General features: G+C 50.4%; 1 protein-coding gene across 3 annotated transcripts in view; it reads right to left on the bottom strand.

Annotated features, from left to right (window-relative positions):
* The window catches only part of Tet (Ten-Eleven Translocation (TET) family protein), a 270,293-nt gene that overhangs the window by 163,631 nt on the left and 85,665 nt on the right, over positions 1-20,997 (bottom strand). The gene's annotated exons all lie outside the window — the stretch shown is intronic.

The following is a 20,997-nucleotide window of genomic DNA, read 5'->3' as shown; positions in this document are numbered from 1 at the left end:
ATCTGCTACGCCTGCGGTACTCCAGGACACGTGGCACGATATTGTCGTCGTCGCTTCCAATCGCAACACAACACTACTTGGCCGTTACTGTATGACCCGCAGCCCACGCACCTACCTGCTCCCTATCCTTCACCGCAGTATGGCTACACTAATCTTCCCGAGTCTCAGTCACCCCGGCCCCCAGCTCCGACTCACTCTCCCCGCTCGCCGTCTCCTCGCAGGCGATCTCTGTCCCCAATGCGTCCCCGACCCGCTTCCTCCAACCGGGAAAACTGAACGCCGCAGTTCCAGAGGCAAGAACTGCGCCGTCATCGAAATGCCCAAGTCCTCGCACTTCACCTGCTAACGTCGTCGCCATATCTGTCGATGGTGTTTCTACCTTTGCCCTCATCGACACAGGTGCTGCCGTTTCTGTTATAGCCGCCCAGCTCTGCCGCTCCCTACGCAAAGTGACCATGCCGCTCTCTGGACTATCGCTTCGTACGGCTAGCGCACAACCAGTTCGACCTCTCGGCACCTGTACAGCCCGCATTTTCATCCAAGGCTCTATGTACGTTGTCGAGTTCATCGTCCTTTCGGTGTGCTCGCATGACGTTATCCTCGGGTGGGACTTCCTGTCACATCATCATGCCGTCATCGACTGCGCACGCGCTGAAGTTCAATTTTCGCACCTGTCTGACGAACCTTTGCACGAAGCTCTTGAGCGGTCCCCAAAACTCGTCGTACGGGAAGACACTGAAATTCCGCCAGCCTCTCTTGCCGTTGTCCCTGTTTGCTGCGATGGCCATAACGACGCTACAGTAATGTTTACACCTTCCGACATTTTCATGAGCCGCAGAGCCGTTTCCTTGCCTTTCGCTACACTTGACGTCACTGCGGGCCGAAGCAATATTTTCGTCCACAACCCCCTTTCTGCACCGCTTACGCTACTTGCCGGCGAATGTCTCGGTCGAGTGGAGTACCTCGATTCCTCTTTATTCCTTAACATGCCAGACGAATCGTGCAGTAGCGCCTCGACCGAACTTCATGCCCTTTCCCCACTGGAATGCCCACCGAGCTCATCGAGAGACACCTTCTCGAGTTCCATCGCCGACACCTTAAGTGCCCATGAACGCGCCGAGCTTCTTAATCTCCTCCAGCACTTCGCGAATTCATTCGACGTTTCTCAGCCGCAATTGGGTCGGACTTCCGCAGTGCACCACTACATTGACACCGGTTCACACCAGCCATTGCGTCAAAGACCGTACCGTGTCTCTGCTGCAGAACGTCACGTCATCAACGACCAGGTCGAAGAGATGCTACGCCGTCGCGTTATTAAACCATCGCACAGTCCTTGGGCATCTCCTGTCGTTCTAGTTCGAAAGAAGGATGGATCGATTCGCTTTTGCGTCGACTACCGGCAATTAAACAAGGTGACGCGGAAAGACGTCTATCCACTACCGCGCATCGACGACGCCCTTGACAGCCTCCAAGGAGCCGAATTCTTCTCCTCCTTAGACTTACGATCTGGATACTGGCAGGTTCCTATGGCAGAAGCTGATCGCCAGAAAACTGCGTTCATTACACCAGATGGCCTGTACGAATTTAACGTAATGCCATTTGGTCTCTGTAATGCTCCTGCCACGTTTGAACGACTCATGGACAACACACTGCGTGGACTGAAGTGGTCTGTGTGTCTATGCTACCTCGACGATATTGTCGTTTTCTCTCCCGATTTTCCTACACATCTGCTTCGGCTCCAACTGGTTCTGACGTGTTTAACCAACGCTGGTCTCCAACTGAACCTTAAAAAGTGCCGCTTCGCCGCGCGAGAGCTGTCCATCTTAGGACACATCGTGTCCAAGCATGGTGTTCGACCCGACCCTGCAAAATTGCGAGCAGTCGCTGAGTTCCCGAAACCTACTACACTGAAAGAATTACGCAGTTTTGTCGGACTATGCTCGTACTTCCGGCGCTTCGTGCGAAATTTTGCGTCGATCATGTCACCACTGACCAACCTCCTACGCGGTGATGCAGACCTTTCATCCTGGTCTTCTGACTGCGACGTCGCGTTTGCCACGCTCCGTAGTCTGCTAACATCTCCTCCAATTCTTCGGCATTTCGACCCAACAGCTGCAACGGAAGTTCACACAGACGCTAGTGGGGTTGGTCTAGGCGCCGTCCTCGCCCAACGCAAGCCGGGCTACTCCGAATACGTCGTCGCTTATGCGAGTCGCACACTTACTAAAGCTGAGGCCAATTACAGCGTCACTGAAAAAGAGTGCTTGGCGCTAGTGTGGGCGCTTCGCAAGTTCCGCCCTTATTTGTACGGTCGCCCATTCGACTTGGTAACGGACCACCATGCACTTTGTTGGCTCGCCACATTGAAAGATCCTTCTGGCCGCCTAGCTCGGTGGGCACTGCAAATCCAGGAGTACGACATTCGTGTCATCTATCGCAGCGGACGCAAGCATTCTGACGCCGACGCCCTGTCGCGTTCGCCTTTACCTCCCGACTCGGCCTGCGGAACCACTGGTACCAACTCCGTCGCCTCTCTCGACCTCGACTCCTTTACCAGTGAACAACACAAGGACCCGTGGATCGCTTCCCTTTTTAACTGTCTCTCTGGATCGTCAACCACTGCAGTACCACGATCTCTCCGACGTCAAGCTGCACATTTCGCCATTCGTGATCGGCTGCTACACCGACGCAACTACGCCCCCGAAGGTCGTAAGTGGCTCTTGGTTGTCCCACGCAGCTTGCGATCACAAATCTGCGCCTCCTTTCACGATGATCCCCAATGTGGTCATGCCGGAGTTTTCAAAACTTACGAACGCATTCGCCATCGCTTCTACTGGCGCGGAATGTATAATTTCGTTCGAAAATTCGTTATGGGCTGCCCTGACTGTCAACGCCGCAAATCACCGCCTTTCCACTCGTCCGGTGCGCTTCAACCGCTTCCGTGCCCTGCCAAACCTTTCGATCGGATCGGAATCGATCTCTATGGCCCTCTACCGACAACATCAGATGAAAATCGGTGGATAATAGTCGCCGTGGACCATTTAACACGCTACGCTGAGACCGCCGCCCTTCCAAGTGCCACTGCGCGGGACGTAGCATCCTTCATCCTTCATCGCTTCATACTACGACATGGTGCACCTCGAGAACTACTAAGCGACCGAGGTAGAGCCTTCCTATCAGAAGTCGTCACGTCTCTGCTTTCTGAATGCCATGTTGTTCATCGCAAGACCACCGCATACCACCCGCAGACTAACGGGCTCACGGAAAGATTTAACCGCACCCTTGGCGATATGCTCGCCATGTATGTGACATCCGATCATACTAACTGGGATCGCATTCTTCCATTCATCACGTTCGCATATAACACCGCGACACAGTCTACCACTGGATTTTCACCTTTCTTTCTTCTTTATGGACGCGAACCATCTCACACCATCGACACTCTCCTTCCATACCGTCCTGACGCATCCGAATGCCCATCTGTGTCCGAAGCTGCCCGAAATGCGGAAGATTGCCGTGAACTCGCACGCATCTTTACGTCACAAGAACAACAGCGCCAGAAAGAAAACAACGCCGACTCTTCACAAAGCCCCAGCTATTCCCCGGGATCACTTGTATGGCTGGCTGTTCCTTACCAAACCCCCGGCCTTTCCTCAAAACTCGTTCCAAAGTACAAGGGCCCATACCGCGTTTTGCAGCAAACCTCGCCGGTGAATTTTCTCATCGAGCCACTTTCCCCATCTGACGACATGCGCCGGCGTGGACGTGACATCGTCCACGTCGCCCGCCTTAAGCCATATCATAGCCCTCTGCCTCCAGACTCTTAGGTCGCCAGGATGGCTCTTTTTTTGGCGGGGGCAAATTGTGAAGAAGAAAACGCATTGTTGGCAAGCAACATCGCCACCGTCGCTTGGGTACTGGGTGCTGGGCTTGTCTCGCTCGGCTCGTGCTGATCATCGCCGGCATCTGCTTGACCGTTGCTCTTGTCCGATCGTGTTTCGTCGTAGGACCACCGTCACAACAGTCGCCAATAAACCCTTTTTCAATAATAATAATAATAATAATAATAATAATAATAATAATAATAATAATAATAATAATAAACTTCGCAAAGCTGTATATTTCTGCGGGGACCCAAGGCAAGAGTCGCTGTGCCAGGTTTCGGAGCGGCCATCACGGCGTAAGGTGATTGACAAAGCGTTTGATTCTGTTAGAGTGCACTTGAACAGTTCTAGTAGAGTCTAATCCTATGGACCAAAGGCGCGCGAAGGCGCCGACTTTCCAAGAAGCGCTACGCTACTCGAGGATAGAGAATACGGAGCGGTTGACGACGCCGCACTTCCCGGTCTCGTCACGCCCAGTGATTGCTGGACGTTGGCATTTAAGCAGAGCCGCACACGCAAACTTCGCACACAGCTTCTTCATTTCCTCTTCGTGTGTATACGCGAGATACATAAGCTAATCAGTTCCTCCCACGGGAAATTCAAGAGCGGCAGAATAGCCACGACCCTGCTAAAATCATTACGTGCACTGAAAGTCGTCGTACAAAGTGAACCTGAATGAAGTACACGTTGTTGGCCTAGTTGGTTCATGTACAATTCCTTTAGCGCATGTCTATACCTACGTATTGCATTGCACTTAGCGTTATCTGTTCGATGTCTGCCGGTTCATGTACAATTACTTTAGCGCATGTCTATACCTACGTATTGCATTGCACTAAACGTTATCTGTTCGATGTGTGCCATGCCTTCCGAGCATGCCTTTGCATATACACTGCGCTGCAGTAATTCTGCAATAAACAGTGGGAAGTTAGCGCTCCCCTCGACCCTTCCTTTGTTATTTGCGCGAAATAGCCACAACTGTGGCTTCTAATCGAAGTCAACCAGACCGAGGAAGAAGTCGCGCGTGGAGAGACCATGATAACGAGAGAGAGAGAGAGAGAGAGAGAGAGAGAGAGAGAGAGAGAGAAAGTAAGAAAGAAAAAAAAAGAAAGAGGACCATCTGGAAGCATTCCCGTTTCGGCTACATTTCACGGTCCGAATGTGCGAGGACCCCGGGCGGACAGTGCAACCATGTTCATCCCCCATGGCGCTTGACCACCTCTTGGCCATCTAGGCGGGTTGGAGGGCATCGGCAGGGCCCTCGTACGAAAAGGTGAACGTCGTCGTTCATTCACAACTTACGACCATTGCGAGCGCGTCAACTATCTCAACCTGCCACAGTTAAGGCAGGCAGGCCAGCATGTGCACGTGGCGAGGGGAACGAAGGCCCAAGCGAGAAGGCAGACTAAATAAACCCCGAGCAAGAAAAATAACTTGCGCCGACGCGCCAGTTTACCGCCGCTTTGACGTCGCATTCCAGCACAGCAGCAGCTTTTTACCTGCATGCTGCGTTTCTCAGTTGTTTATCTCTGCACAACCCCCCCCCCCTTTTTTTTTTTCGTCTTTCCTTCACTACGTATACTGTCACGCATCCCTTGTGTTTATCTTGAAAAAGCGCGCTTGGTTTGTTTTCTTCGCAGACGTTCGTTACATCGTTCGTGTATACCTTGTTAAAGGCCTTGTTTACACTGAGGCCTCCTCCATCACATTAATGCGCGAGGATAAAAGAACAAAATGAGCAGCCGCGGAGCGCACGAGGAAAGAGCTTCTACACTGAAAATAAATAAGAAGAAACGTTCTTAACGCGTTTTTGACATTCCGAATGAAGAAAGTACGCCATCGGAACACGGCTATCGCTAATGCCGAACACAAAGTCACCGTGATTGGAAACGCAATGCATCGCATCGTGTTTATCGTATATCGATAACGAATGGCGTCGAGCCCACACAGGGAACAAGGAAAGAATATCAGCCGCGCGCCGTCTTTGGGTCTTTGTTTCGACTACACTGCAGAACTTTGTCACGATCCTTGACGGTGAGGTGACGGTGAACACAAATCGGAGCGCGGCGCGAACACCCACAGCAACACCAACATTTCTAGTCCGCAGCTTTGGATGTGGCAGATGCCAACAGCGAGTGCACGGGCTTCATTCGTGTACTGCACTTGTGTACATTCGTGTACTTGACTTGTTCCCCACTTTTTTTTTCTTTTTTTTTGCACGAGAAGACCACTTCTTGCGCCAAGCTGCTGTTTGTGATAATGAATGGCGATTCATGGCCTAAGGGCCATTTGGTGGACAAAGAGCACCATGACTAGCTACCATTTCCTTCCTTACACAGCTTGGGCGAGTTCCTCGGCAAATATTTCCAGGCTGACTCTCTTTCGTTATTCTAGACCAATCCTCTAGAAGAGCTATTTCGAATAAAGTGAGCACGAATGGATTTCTCGCTGGGTATACGGGGTCAGGTAGGCATTTTGACGGAAATTTCGAGTAAATCTGGGAAGGCCAGAGTTTCCACGCAGCCTCCTGCTCCTCGCCTTGTTAATCAGTCGAATGCACCTCTGGAATCCAGTGCTGGCGTCTCCAAAGGGGAGAGAGCCGATGCACACAAAAGGCAGCATGGACATCGCCATCCGGCCCGACTTTGAGCCCCCGAGTGGCAGGAAGGGGCAAAGAAGGGCCACAGGACGTCCTCATCGCAACAGCGGCGACACACACGAAACCGCTGTTCCTCCAAGAGGGCGCGCCCTCGCCGCGGGGCGCAACACAAGTCGAGCAGAGAACGGGAAACGGGCCGTGCCTCTTGGTGGTAACCGTGGCAACGGGTCATTCTGGGCTGCCGCCGGGAGGACGCGCTAGCTCGGGGGCCAGGACCGGCGCCGCCCGAACCCCCCTCCCGACGGGCTTCACGTGGGCCCGGCCTTGCAGCTGCGGCCACAATGATGCGAGGAATGTCACAGACCTCCCGCCGCGGGCAAGGTCACCCGGCGAGAGGGAACAAGCGTCCCCTCCTCGCACCTGAAGAAGAGTTGCGCGTTCGCTTTCTTCGCGCCACACATCTCGCGGGACAAGACAAATGAGCTTTTACACCTCCCGGTCAGAGTCCAACGCAGTGCACAAAACGTTCGCAGAAAGCCGGACCAACCGCTTTTTTTCTTCTTCGTTGAGCTTCGTAAGTGAAGCAGAACGGCGCGATTAGGCCGCGCCGCATCGGCGCGCACTGGGCGTCGCCCGTATGTGTACAGGAGTGAAAGCGACACAATCATCGAGCCCGCCAACGAGATTATTACTTGACCGCCTCGCTAAAGGACTAAAAATCCCGCTATCTCGTGTGCGGACGCACACCAGTATCTGCAGCGTGGTAACTTGGGCAATGACAGACGCCACAGGCGAACGCCAGATACTGGGACCGGCATTTGTGGGAGGATGTGTCGTCACCGCTTTGCGAATTACTGCTTGATAAGGTAACTTCAGCACACTAACAGAACGTTTACGCGCTGGCACTTCCTCGGGCGTGACAATGGTCAATGTGAGAACTACTGCAGTCTATTTGTAAGCCTCAAATATCTAATTCGCCAGTAATAACACATCACTAGTTCAAGATATCAGGCCGCTCTGAGAAGAACACTGTACTGGGGATACAACTTCAGAAGTCTGAAGCGCAGCAGCAGGTCAACTCCGCGACTAAATAAATGGCCCCGCTCATGTACTGGGTGATGTTCTCTGAAGCAGGAGTCACCGGCAGCGCGGCTCAAGATGTCAGCCTGGAGTTGACGTCCATTGGTTCAGGCTAGTATGCAACCACCTTACAAGAGAAAATGCCGCGGACTTCTAAAGTTGTGTCCGACTATAGCTTCACCCAGCACCTGGAGGATCATATCAGGCGAAAACCGAGACAAACATCTCCTGCTCTTCATTAAAATATTTCTCTCTCCAACCATAGCTGAGGGTAATGTTCGTCCCTCACACTCCCGTAAGTGATCATTATGAGACAATGAAAATGTTCGGTGGTGGTGTGCGCATTGAGAGCGGGAATTTCACTCAAGTGCGCCAGGAACTTGACTATCCTGGGTACCTTAGAACGCGCATCCTATCAAGGTACATAAATACGTAGCGAGAACATCCAGAAGGCACACAACAATCGTCTATTGTTGTTTCGATCTCGAAAGCTGGCCGACTATCCCAGACACGGGGTCAAGGCGAAGAAGCAATGGACCTCGAGAGATCAGGCGACGACAACATGCGGAGCATGGCTCAGAGCCGTGGCAAATGGAAGCCATTCGAAAAACGTTTGGTCGACGTCTGGGGGACTAGTAGAGGGGGAACTGGAGGCGTGAAGGAACTACGTGCTTCTCCGACAGCAACAAATGCGAAAATGATGTCTGATATTGCTGTTTCGTAACAGGGTTGCACGAGACATGATGGAACACGGCGGCTGGAAAGGAGGGTTTCAAAAAAAAAGAAAAGAGGGAAACACGCTACAAACCTCGATGCTGGAGTGAGAAGAGGCAGGCTGGCTTATTCTTAAAAACGGTGATTCGGCTGTCGCTCGGTTCCATCAACAATTTTCGCAGCACTTTTCGGTCGCTCCTGGGGGACTGTCAAATTCACGCGGCAGCCGACTATACAGCGGCCTAACAAATTTTCCGAGGCGCACAAGCGGCGCAAAAGGGGCGTGCTGCTGGTGCTCGCTCGAAGGCCGACGGCAACACCGTCGATCGCGAGACGGCGTTAGCTCGAGGATCTCGAGCGTTGCCGACGCCCGGGGGTTGCGACGTTGGATGGGGAAGAGTAGACGGTATAACCCAGTCGCTCCCAAAATGCAACCGATGAAAGCGGTACGGCAAAAGAAGAGAATCAAAAGCGACGGTAGGGTTGGTTGGGGAAGGGCAGAAGATGCGGGCAACAGAATTTGGAATTACGCGTCATTTTTCACCGCGTCAGACAGCTACGCCACGCTTCCAGACTGAGCGGGGCGGGAGCCGAACGGGGTGGAGCCTGAATATGCCACGCGTGCGCGCTTCAGCCGCGAGGTGAGTCACGCAGCCTAGAGGAGAGAACGCCGTTGGCCATCGCCGGATGCGCCACGAACGCGGGAAGAGAAGACTGCGGGCTCTCACGGGGGCATTGGAGCCCGCAGGTACAGTTGAAAGCCCACTCGTTAGTTCACTGCACCCACGCCGATCGCTTTATCGTTCGATTGTTCCTCGTCAAAGGAACAACAAGAATGATCCGTATTGCCTTCGAAACTGCGCCAACGAATCGTGCCAACCAAAAAGTCCCTCAACGGTTTGTTGGCACACGAAGAAGTTCGCGACCAGCCAGATGAGCGGTAACCTTTGTTTTTGGTTTTTTCATATTTGTGACAGCGCAAACAACAATAAATATTTCGCGATCCGAGGGCACGCGCGAATGTCATCCCCTACATTTAACGAACGAAACCGCACGACTTTCGAAAGGTCACCTCACTGACGAACGTGAAAGGCTGCTCCACAGAAAAGGACCGTGCATGTCAAACACTTCCTGAACAACAGTGCAGTGTTTTATCGGTCGACCCGAATGAAACGCTAGCATTCTTCCGCTGCCGTCCTGTGCAGTAACCAGGCTGTGGAAGGTAGCCCCGCAGAAGCAGCTGAGCCTGACGAGCGGGGTGGTCAGCCGGCGGGAAGCTTTGATTCGATTACGTCCACTCGGGGCCAGAGACAAAGAAAGACAAGCGAGCGAACAAAGATGGCGCCATGCAGGCTCCTCTCGTAATGGGCGAAGGCGGATGCACGCTGCTATGCGGCGTGTCTGGCCGCTGAAGGTCTGCTCGGTCACGAACGGCCCAATGGCTGCGCCGCTTCGTGATGACCGGGCCGCGTCCGTCCATGAACTCGGCGGCGCACGCCATGCAGCGCGGATATGCGTGTCAGCGGCACGCAGATGGCGCCGCCACTGACCGCGGGAGCCGGCCGCGTTCCGAGAGTTGATGGGAACCTTCGATTATACTACTATGAGCCGAAAGATAGCGCGAGGCGTTTGCGCTGACGTGCTGAGTTTCCTCCGGGCAGCAACGACTGCTTTTCCACATCGCACCGCACAACTGGGGCGTCAAATCTGCAGCATCAGTCGCGCAATCAGTGTGCGCTAATTTTTTTTTTTTTCGTCTTAAATGCGACTGGCTCCTCGTGTTCTGTGGCTGCAAAATGCAAGCTGCCCCTGATTGGCGGAGCGTTCTCCAAACTCCCAAGGCGCTAGCACTTCTACGTCGGAAATAAAAACCTAGCTATCATTGTAGGAGGCCCGCTGCACGGGTGAAAGCTCACGCTACTAGCATCCATCACCGCAGCTTCGGGGGAAAGCAAGAACGGCGCCGAGACGAACGCGACTTGCCATCGTCCGTATTGCGCGGCACGACCGTGCGAGCAAGTCACTCGCGCAGCTGTCTGCGGGGCAGGCAGCGTGACTCAGCAGCGTCCCATGCAAGGCACGTCTCCAGCGCGTGCGCGCGGCAATCAGCGGCGCCCCGAGGCGCGCGCTGATCGGGTTAGCGCGGACCCCTGCCAGGAAGGATGGACGCGCCACTGACCGCTTCCCCGGTGCATTCTCAGAGAGAGGTGGGCTGACGCTGACCTCCCCTCGTCCGCCACGTCAGACAGAGGCTACTGCGGTGGTAGTGGCCGTTGAGGATTAGCACGTCGGCCGGAGGGAGAGTTCGAACGCGTATTCAACAAACTTCTCTCACGATGAAATTGTTCGCGAGAGCAAACCCCGGCTGATCGGCGTTAATGCGGCCGGATTATGGGCAATTACCGACGAGACGCGTGTGGAATCCGGCCGCTGGACCAGCACGTTTAACGCACTATCAAAATATCGGACGCTTCACCCGACCAGTTGGTCAGTGGTCCTGGCATATTTTTTTTTATTTTTACGCATTCAACTTATGTTTGTTTCTCCGTGATACGAACGCAGTTTCCGTTTCAAGGAGCCCCCGTAAGCATCACACACCACTGGTATTTCTATTAGACAACATACGTTTGCTGATGAACGTTGTAACTTGCTACCTATGGTTTCTCTGTCTTCCGTTAGATGATATTTCGTTGAAGCTCAACTGCTAGATTCATTTTGTTTATATTTTGTGCATGTGTTCCTCATAGTTGTTTGTCATACTGTACAACTTCGCGATTCCGCACTCCTGCCACAGCTCTAAACATAGATGCAGTATAGCTGCAAAGAAATAAGGGAGTTTTAGTTTGTACGTATACTTCTTTACGTTAACGTGTTACCGGATACCGGTTTGAGTTTACCGTTTTACCGGAACGCATATCTTTCAACGTTTTAGCTCCTTATACGTAAATGTTTACGTACGTACGTAAACTCCTGTACATTTATGTTTTCGCAAACCATAAATGGTGATGCGAACCACGTACAAACTGCCTTTAACTTAGGATTGAATCACCGTTGTGGCAAAATCACGAGATGTTACTTTATCGCGTACAGCATGGAGGATGGAAACAACTAAGAGGGGGTACCAAGACGTCACTCGTGAAGCCGGAAGTCGGCCATATTGACTGGGCTAATTCTCCTCGCTTAGTAAAGCAGAAGGCGTGATTCTCTCTCTCCGGCTCGGAAAGCACGTGGGCCGCACAGCGCGCGTCTCGTGACGATCCGAAACCAACGGTACGGGGCTCAACACTCTAGGTCAGCGCGACACCTTCGGCGAAATGATTTCCTCTGAGTATTAACAGCGAGTAACAGCTCGCCGACAACAAAGCAAGCACAAGAGAACGCGCGCTAGATGCACTGACAACGGCGAGTGTTTTCACGTCATTAATTCAGCAACTGTACAGACAACACGATCGGTCGTGCGCCTTCTACGGTTGCATTCCACCACGCAGCCGACGCGGCGTGCGGCCACTGTGTCCGTGTTCCGCGTGAAACTCGCCGGCGTCAGCATTCTGTGACCGAGGTGACTTTGAGCACGGTGGAAGTGACACTTGAACGCGGTTGCGCTAACGTTTAGATTACAATGCTGGGGTGGGTATAACAAGCGGAACAGAAAAAGTGTTTTAATACGCATATGCAAGTTGTTACTGTACACATACCGAATACGAAATAACGTATGTGCACATAATCCTTATTGCGTCTTGCTCGGCACAAAAGTTTCGTCCGTTGTAACAAGCACGAGCACTGCACAACCGTCACTGACCTGCAAGGCATTCGTCGTCGTTCCGCTTCGTCATGGTGCCCAACGTAGGTACGCTGAACACTTCAAATACTTCATCCGCGTCATTCGCCACACGACACATGGATATGCAATGGTAGCATATTGATGTTCTGTGGATATGCGCTCGTTCTACGCACTGTTGAGGCCCCGTAGCGGACAAAAGGTTTTGTTAACGTTGCTAGGAGTATAGTAACTGCCAGATGAACACTGCGTAACCAATAACGTGGCGCAGAGCACGGGCACTTTTCACGTAGCGCGCCGGCTGGGCATGCCCTCTCCTATCTTTCCTTCCTCCGTGGCGTACAGTATTTTTGTATGCGCAAAAAAGTGAAAAATACAAGGCTACTGCAACGATGGTGTCGACATCTTGCGACAGTTCGTGCAACAACAGTCATGAACACGTTGGATAACGCGTAATGTTTTTGAGGTGAAAATGATTAAAAAGGTAACTCATTTGTAATAACGCCGCTGCGTGGTTTTTGCATCAGCCATACAATGCACGATCTTTCTGCAATAACAATTTTGTGATTACCTGGTTCACTAATGCCCCGCTACATGGCGCCACCTATCCAGCTTGTCGGGAGCTTGCACATTTACGGCGTCTATGTCCTAGATTCTAGCTTTGGTAATCCGGCTGAGACAATGTAATAGCTTGTTGGCGCTCGTAAGTCGGCTTATTTCAACTCGACGGCTCGAGTGCCCGCAATATGGATACCACGAGTTTCTACGAACGAAGGTGGATTTGCGAGATAGGGCGAAAAGAGTAAAACCTATATGGCGGGAAACGTAAACTTTCATACCCCATCCAGCGGGAAACGTAAAGGTTTACGTTCGGTAAAGACCCGCGCATGCGCACATTCGATCCGGTATACGGTAGCGTAAAGAAATATACGTACAAGCTAAAAGCCACTATAAACAGCGAACGCATCCTCTACAGTTCATACACTGCGAAACCAGTAGCTGCTCATGTGAATAAGTATTCGCATGACGTCATCCGCAAGCGACACTAGAGCGGCAGTTGCTGTACCCATGGTCACGCGCGTGGTCTTAATCATGGGACTTCAATCAAGCTACTTGACCACGCGTGTTGTTTTTACACCTTTTCACGTGACGTAATCATAAGCTGGACTGCTGACCGACCATGGTCACAGTGGCCGGATGAGGTTCATAGATGAGCGCTGTAGGGCGGTGTGTGTTTGCGATGTCTTACAGAGGCGCGCATTCTCGGTGATGGTTGCTGTCGAACGTACTTAGATGTGAACTGTTTGAATAAAAATTTGTTGCAAGTCAGCGTTTGTGTGTGTGCTGCAAGTTATTACATTTTTTGTTCATTACTTTTTGTCCCAAAAGCGCGGCGCAATTCTGCCACTATCAATTCGAGATGTTCCACATTTACTACAGTCTCTGGAAACGTTCAGGCCGGTTGTAAGTTCATCCGTCGGTCCCAGTTTCTAAGGTAGCTAGTACATAGACGTAAGCTGGCCGCTTTAGCGAAAATCGACAGAAATGAAATACGATCGGGGAAAACAAGACTAAATAAACTAATACACGCCACATAAAGCCAATTCAACAACAACAACAACAAAAAGCGCACACTGCGTTGGAGTATGATCCAGGAGTAGCCAATCACAGCCGGAAAGCCGAGAAAAACCACCCAGTGAAGGAGAAAGAACTGGCTCTGCCGAGGCATACAAACGATACAGCATTTTCACACCTTAAATCGACACTTTTGCTCGGTTTTTGCTTGGCGAGCCGCGGCAGAAGCTGTTCCAGTCGGCATCCACGTGCAAGAGAATGCTGCGTGCCAGAGGGGCAGGCGAAGCGTTTCTCAGAACGTAGTTCGGCCGCAGAGGCGGACATGGCACTCGCGTCGTTACAGAGACGCCCTAATTTTTTTTTTCTCTCAACTTCTCTCTGGGGCGGCTACATAATGCGGCCGGTGAAAAAAGCAATAATAACGTGATGAAAAACAGGTAATGTTTCGTTGCGTCTTTATGACGCACTCAGCAGGACCGGATCCGGCTTGGCCACGCTCGGCTACGTGCGGCAGCGATGCTATCAACGTTGCTCAACGTGCATTTTGGCGCTTTGCGCAGCGTTACTGTGAAATGGGAAGGTGATCGAATTGCATGCCGACCTGTAGCACCAACAGAAGTCACGTTTACGACGCGCACGCAGTGTATGTAGATCAGCAACTGGCCTGACCAGCAGAAGCACGCGTTAGAACGTTAACGGTTTTTTTTTTTTTCGTCACTTTCCATTTCCGCAAACGCATTGGAATGCTTCGGTAACGTTCGAAAAAATTAACGTTTTAGCTGCTCGAAAGCGCACCTTAGCTTTATACTAGACATTATATTTAGACATTAGACTTCATATCAGACAAACTAAAGCTTGGCTAACTACCGGAGCAGGCGAATAATACATTCATGTCCTCTAAAACAGACCACAAGACGCGCGTAGTGGAAACAATTGATTGATATGTGGGGTTTAACGTCCGGAAACCACCATATTATTATGAGAGACGCCGTAGTGAAGGGCTCCGGAAATTTAGACCACCTGGGGTATTTTAACCTGCACCAAAATCTGAGCACACCGGCCTACAGCACTGCCGCTTCCATGAAAAATGCAGCTGCCGAAGCCAGGATCCGATCCCGCGACCTGCGGGTATGCAGCTGGGTACCTTAGCCACTAAGACCACCGTGACGGGGCGTGGTGGAAACTATTTCAGTGGTGGTAGCGCCAGTACACGAGATTAAAGATGTGGGTAATGGCTGGGTATGGGGACTGGTGGCTGTATGGGGGCCTAAAATTTCTCGCGCTAAGGGCGGGTATAACATGTTTGTATTAAAATGATGAGAGTGACGTGAAATGTGTACATTGAAAATGAGCGACAAATGATTGATGATAAAGAAGACAGAGGAGGAATGTCTCTTTAACGCCCTCTTTCAGAGGGCCACGAGGCAGGTGCTTTGTAATGCATCTACGGCAGCAAATACCTCTCTTCAGAGGTCGTGCTGCAGATTGCCAGAGTAGATGACGTGGAAACTACTAACATCTTTTCAAAGCGCCAACAATGACTGATGTCCGAAGACTGGAGCCCTACCGAATGTTGTGCGGGTTCTTCTGGGTCACGTTTATGCGCCGTTTGAAATAACTATGTGTGCGTACCTACCGACAAGTCCGCTTAGCCACCGTCTTATTGCACATCGACTGTGATCTCATAGTGAGTTCGATTGCGATAGCGAGCGCGCTGATTGCCAGAATGCGTCAACGGTACCGCACCGCGCATCCATCGAACGTGTCTCCCCCAAGCTACTTTCTCTCTCGCCCTGCAGACAGAGGGAGCTGGGAAGAGAACACCGGCGAGTCGGTGCAGCGCCGCTTTAGGAACGACCTTGGCGAGTGTAAAAATGGTCGTCTAAATGCAGCGTTTTGGCAGTGCACCCCGTCGGCGCTAGCCCTCGGCTGCCAAGTCGGCTGACCTGGCTCTCTCGGGCGAAACACCTGCCGCCAGACGTCAAGGTACAGAGAGACGGCTCCCCAGCGGGGCTTCGTGACGATGACGCCGAAACGCATGCGCCAGGGGGCGCTATCGGACAAGCTGCGCGGAAAGGCGGAATTTTGCTCACGTTCGTACAACAAGACATTCTTCTGCTGTCGTCATCGGCCACTAATGCTGAGATCATTGGCCTAGTTGTGCTAGCAATCCTTCCGATAAGCAGCTCATTACTTGAATACGCTTACTTAGTAGTTGACACCGACGACCCCCATGGCGTTTATCAAAACTCGGGAGTCGCTTTCTTTTGCAGGTAAACAGATATTCGCCATTGGCTACAACGCTCGTGCAAAAAAAAAAAAGAAGAGGGAAAGAAAAGCTAACAAGAAGGCGTTTATTAGTCCGTTGTCAAAGTCGCATCTCATATCTCTCTCAGTACTACTATACCTAACTTGCAACTACGTCACCAACACGGAACTCTGCGATACGACCTCGGCATGCACCGTCGTCACCGAGCACATGCAAGAACCCGACATAAGGCTGCTTATTGTCATGAACTATTCTCCATCCGAAGAGCAAGGCAAACAATGAAAACACGCGCACTACGCCAAACGACCCGCCACACAAACGTAAACATGGCGTACAAACTGAGCATAAACGTAGTGCTCAGTTGGCTCGGTGATGGCGGACGGAAGACAGGAACTGACGTTACATGTAAGCTATGTAATGGTTTCATACATCCAGTGCAACGCTGTGGAGGCTAGCGAGACTTCTTGCAGTAGATGCGTTCGCACCAAGAAATGGTTCATTGATTTCACCAACCGTAATGTGATTGGTTTGTTTTTCGAGGCTGACTAATAATTGAAGGTTTCGGCACCCATGCCGGCTTTCAATGCTTTCTCGAGCAGATATAGCTACAAAACTGCCCGCCTCCCTGGAATGATACAGTGGTATACAGTGAACTTAAAGTCGCCTTTCAAAGAGGAATGAAAAATGTTGGTGTTGGCTGTACACAGAGTAGAGCAACGAAAAATTGGGGGGAAATCTGCAAAACAACTGTTCTGCAAGTGTTTTTTTTTTTCATCCAAGCTCTCTAGGGTAAAGTCTGCAATTCTTTCTCGTGCTCTTCCGGTGAAGGCACGTGCCGCCGCGCAAATGGTTACTTTGTGATTGTCACGTCTCATTGTCGACCGCAAGCGTACGCATGGTGAACGAGGATCGAACATCATCGTTCGGGGAACGCACTTTCGCTGGTACTGGAAGCGGCAAGATCCCAAGAAGCAAGAAAAGCAGTCTTTGAACAACAGTCGGAAAAAAAAAACAAAAAAACAAATTGGCAAACTTGCAGGAAAGTCATCAAGCTATTTTCAAAAAATCGTTCACTGAAAATTCACGCATGATCCATCCTGATAACTTCAACCATAAACCAACAAAGTGAAGTGTTCAACACTCGAACCCCCATGGAATTTCATTCGTTTCTCCCATTCTCTGCGCAGCGCATACTACCAAGGCACGACATTCCCGTAGTAATTTTTTAAAAGCCTTCGTGACAAACGTGCACCTTCACGGGAATTAGTAGGGTTTAATCAACGCTATCCGGAATAGCTAGTTGAACGCACTGAGACCAAGAAAAACATTCTGTGAACGAACTTTTGCTTGGAAATCGTAGCAAAAGAGCAAACTTGAATTTGCGATCTGTCAAAATGAGAGAAAGCTTTCAAGGGCCTACAACTGGCAAAGCACCTATGCTTACCTTCTGCCTCGGGGGGGGGGGGGGGGGGGAGTTAGGCGCTGCGCTATGCTCCCTACCGGGCTGCAGAAATTAGGCACCTTCTTTCTCTTCTAACCACTACCACTACCACCTCGGGGCAGCAGTGTCTCCCACCCCCCATGTTAATTAAGCCCGACAAGTGGCAATTATACAATAGAATCACTCTCCGATGGGACGAAGCGCGGCCGCGGACAATGCCGCGTGCCTCGCTCTGTAGTGTCTTCTTCTGTGCGTCACTGTGGCCATCTCTCATACTCCACGGGAAACTTGAGGTATTTGAGGCAACGCGAATGCTGCACAACTAACTGACTTGCCGCGCGCGCCTTCTATGCATAGTATTCACGAGACGTCACACAAGTTCTCTGCGCTGGGTAACAAAACATGCGTAGCTACCATGACTTCTGACTCTTATTGAGTGTCAGTGCAGGGGAGGAGACGGTTTCTGTCCCAATGTTCTTTTGTACACACCCACCCGTCTTTTTTTCACCAGGGGCGCCAAGGTTCAACAAAAAAGAACTTGAGAGGGAACGGGCACTAATCTGATGTTCTAGTTTCTTGCTCCCCACGTTAGAGTAAAAGCTGACGCAGCGTCTCTACCAGTTGGTACCAGAAGCTGGCGGCCATGGTTACGTCCATGTCACTATGTATTTAACACTGTAATAAGCGCCTGCAGGTGCACTCTACCATCCGAACGTGGGTTAACTTTTGTTACATGGTAACCTTTGTTAACCTTTCCCGGACCATGTAACCTTTGTTACATGGTCCGGGAAACATTTCGTTTTTCCCTCTGCAGCATTGAAGTTTATGCACCGTTGAATACTGCGGTGAAAGAAAAAAAAAGAAATGAGGGAAATAGGTGCGCGGTATTTAGTCTAAAGTAGAAAACCCAAGCACGCGCGGAGAGAAACGCTTCCTTTCGCATTGCGCTCTTCAACGTCTTTGATTGATTCCAATCACCGCGAGCCTCTTATTGAGCCATACCAGGAGTCCCGCCTCATGGTGGCCGTTGTACAGCGTACCTCGTGTCACGTTGCAGTAGCTTTCGAAATATGTATATATTTTTCAGAATGCGAAATCATTTTGCATCTGATCTTTCCTATAGTAGTTTTTAGAGCACAGCAGTGCTGCGTGACTGCGATCATGCGAACGTTACGGACGACTTGTGTCAAGCGTATCACTTCGCGCAGCCAGTGGCTACACTGTCACATGACCGAACTTCTCTTCCGACGTCAAAAATTGAACCAAGGGTTCATGCTCGTTTAGAAGAAGAAAATTGAATTGTTTTCAAGGAACTTCAAGGCTATGCTTGTGAATATTCAAGGACCACATTATCTGTTAGAAACCCAATTGACACATCTTCAGGGGAGGATGTAGGCTTGAAATAAATAGAATTCATCGCAAACATGGCTCTGATCACATTTTATTTATAGGCAACTTTCAACATAGTTTCTTGATAATCGCTTTCATATGGCATACCATGCGAAACTTTATTCAGATAGGCAAAACTAGGAACAGTTAATATGCCACTCCTTGCTGCTTTTCCTAAATTTTTATATAAATGTCCACTATCTCCTGCTTTTTGGTGTTGGCAGTTTTCCAAAGGCTGCCTGAGTTGGTGATGCACGTCAAGTCACTAGTTGCCTATGGCTCTGCCGCATACGAGTCTGATGCAGCTGTTAATCTGTTAACAGTGGCTTCTAGTTCCATTTTCGTTTTTGTAAGCGTTTCAACCTCCTCCTCCTCCTCAAGCAGCATTTCCTTTTCTCATTGTCCTGCCTTTTGAGAGTTTCCAAATATGCACAATGTTGTCTCCTGCGCTGTGAGTTATTCGTTGCAGTGCTCGGCTGTAGACCCGACGGTCGCGGTTTCCATCCCAGCCGCATTTCGGGAGAGGTGAAATGGTAGAGGCCCGTGTGTAGTGTGCGTTGTTGTCAGTGCATGTTAGAGAACACCAGGTGGTCGAAATTTCCGGAGCCTTCCACTACAGTGTATCCCATAATCACCTCTTGGTTTTGGGACCTAACACAGCGGATAGTATTAAAATTAAAAAAATGCACGGCGTTGGTTTTTCGCACAAGCTATTGGTGTTCTCAATTCTATTCCGATGGGCACATTACACCTGCTACATTTACGGCATCACAAATAATGGACTGTGAAACGTGCGACAATGTTCAGTAAGAATAAAGAAACTGAAGGATTTGCGGAAATTGCGGCATTTTCAAGGCTTTGAAAAAAAAAAAACTTTTCAGATTCAAGGAACCGCATGAACCCTGTAATGACGATTTGCAGGAATCTGCAAGGCGGCGTTCCTGCAAAGTTGCTCGCCTACCAAAAACTCGGAACAGACTGTTTTTTAGATTCTAATTGCAGTGAAGGCACCCGAGTAGGACAAAACGACCTTTTCCCCCACAATTACTATGTGGTTGTCCCACTTGGAACAACACCCTCAGATCGCATGGTGAACGAGGCAGCTGTGGTTCGTAAAGAAGGGAGTGGGGGGGGGGGGGGGGGCAGAAAAACAGTGAGTCAGAAGAGCAGTCTGTGAACGACACATTTTAGTTGGAAAACAACTTTACATGAAAGTAACCTTGCAGATTTCTGCAAATAGTCGCAGTATTCGAAGCAGGACGCAAAGTAAAACTATAAATTCGTTTAAATGCTAAATATCGCCGCAAACCATGGAGCCAGAATATTTTCCAAACGAAAAAGTCGTTCACAGAATGCTTTTCTCGGTCCAAGCGTGTGCTCACCCTTCCACATTCCAGCAAAAGCGCGCGAGCGCCACGAAGACGTTTCAGAAAAGTGGTAACATCTGCACTGTACAGAGAGAACAGAAAGACCGGGACATGTGTTGGATGCTAACCTGTGGTATGTTCGTTTGGGGAATATACTTGCTCGCACATGCGCAGTAACTATTTCGCGAAGTGTCATTTTGTGTCACAATGACCGTTCAAAACGAAAAGTGGTAAACAGGTTTACAAGCCCAGACGTGAACAGAAAGCTTGGAATGTTGAGAAGAAGAAGAAAAAAAAAAGACATGCGCGTTGACCAATCAGGCAATTCAGTATCGCCTTCGCGAAGAGCAGCTGAGATTAACGACGCATGTAGGCCTGCTGAAACTAATGACAGCCCGCGAATAGTTCCCGAGCAAAACAGCATTCCACGGTCCACCACAGATCGAACTTTGTTTTTCATACAGCGCTAGTCCTCGCCTTCCTCTCTGTACACCGCAGTGCCTACAATGAAGGGGGGGGGGGGGGGAGACAGCCTCACAGCTTTTTTTCGGAAAGCCTTTTTGATGCGCGTGCACATTTGCTGGAAAGGTGAGGTGAACTCACTTAGGGAAGAAGTATTCTGTGCGATTCCTGGGTAAATTATTCTTGCACGAAAGCAAACTTTACAAATATTTGAAAATTCAAGCGCGAGGAGGAACGGCCTGGCGACAGCAGCATCCGGTTCTACGACAGTTCTCTTCAGGCTCACTCGAAACAAACTGAGACGCATGAAAATACGAATAATTAAAGAAATAAAACTATTAGTCACCTCAGTATCGGATTCTTAAAATCTATACCAAGAAACTGTCCTAATTATGTTTCCCGGTGGAGAAATAATAACTACTTGATATGGACATTCCCATGC

The sequence above is a fragment of the Rhipicephalus microplus genome, chromosome X, assembly GCF_043290135.1.
Source record: "Rhipicephalus microplus isolate Deutch F79 chromosome X, USDA_Rmic, whole genome shotgun sequence".
Taxonomy (NCBI): Eukaryota; Metazoa; Arthropoda; class Arachnida; order Ixodida; family Ixodidae; genus Rhipicephalus; species Rhipicephalus microplus.
Note: the sequence above shows the minus strand (reverse complement) of the source record. Positions and strands in the feature narration are given on the sequence as shown.